Genomic DNA, 1,479 nt, shown 5'->3' with positions numbered 1-1,479 from the left:
GCTCCCATACATGACAGTTCCTTTCTGGCACAGACTGTTAAAGAGCTGACTCGACTTGACTGCTAGGTCTTTGAGCAAAGAAGTAGTAATTATGCTTAATGCGTAGTGGTATGGTGGCTGATAGCGTCCATTATTGACCGCCACCCTCGTGGCCACCCGGATGTATTTATTTGTTTGATTCTGGTTTTACGCTCTACTCATGAATATTTCATATTTTTTTTGCAGCGATCATTACGTTAGAAGGGAAAACCGACTGGAGCCCGGGGGAAACCCATGGTCATCCGCAAGGTTTCCGGCTTGCCTTCAATAGGCGTCTGTTCTAGTGGTAACGAAAAAAATTTTATAACTCTGTAAATGAGTACATTGTTATTGTGGAAACGTCAAAACGTTTACCAACAGACGGACGGACTAGCGGGCATACCATATAATATGCCCGAAAGATGGGCTTACACAAAAACCTTTAAGGCCATCATCAAATTGCGTCAAAGGAAGGAGCGGAGGCCAACGTGGCTACGTGCTGTGTTATTCGCGATTCACCGGTTCCGCGTTTGGTCTAAACCTTAACCCAAACAACACCGCAAAGTCAGTTTGATGCCTACCTCCTCCATTTTTTGTAGCATATGTAAGGAAATCGCCATACATTGCCGAAGCCCACAGCCCCAGCGATCGTACTGAACAGGAAGTCCGTGGTTCTACCCCAAGTCTCTCTCTCTTCTTGTTTCTTGGACTTCTCCATAATTCTGTAAGAGAAAGAAATATTCTATGGAAAAAATATCTTCATGATAGTAGCACATTACTGAGTATTTATTCCCTAATTATACATATCTGCAAGCAGTTTGTACTTCAGTTCATTATTTTGTAATACATTTAAAATTACTTTTAAGCAGATGTCCATTTTCTTTTCTTTACATGTGTCAGATCGACGACCTCTCCTCGTAAAGATTGCATGGCCTTCGAAAAATGAAAGAACTACACCTGAAGCAACAGTTCTCATGAAATTGTTAATGTGGCTCACTGTTGTATCAACGCTGCTTGAAGGAAAGGGATTGATCTTGTTTGACATGAAAGCAATGTTTCAAATCGAATTATTCTCATATGAAATACAAGCAATCAGTTTTTATCTTTCAACGGAAACCGTTAAGATCTAATTATGATCCTGCTCTAATGTCTGACAAAGCCATTTGATTTATTTTTAATTATTTGACTGGTGTTTTACGTAGTACTCAAGAATATTTCACTTATACGACGGCTGGCATTACGGTCGGAGGAAACCGGGCAGAACCCGCGGAAAACCATTTGCATTTTGCTAGCGAACACGAGACCTCTTTGGTCAAGGATCTGATAGCCGGAGTGAGCCTAGCACCATAACCATGTTAGCAAGTGACGGTCAAAGTATAAATATTTATCAAAGTTGAACTTTTGCAATGATAAAAAAAACGCGAGTTGCAGAGAGCAGGAGAGCAGCTGCCAGAGCAGAGA

This window comes from Liolophura sinensis, chromosome 11 (genome assembly GCF_032854445.1).
Source record: "Liolophura sinensis isolate JHLJ2023 chromosome 11, CUHK_Ljap_v2, whole genome shotgun sequence".
NCBI classification, from domain to species: Eukaryota; Metazoa; Mollusca; class Polyplacophora; order Chitonida; family Chitonidae; genus Liolophura; species Liolophura sinensis.
The sequence above is the reverse complement of the archived record's forward strand: the minus strand, read 5'-3'. Positions refer to the sequence as shown.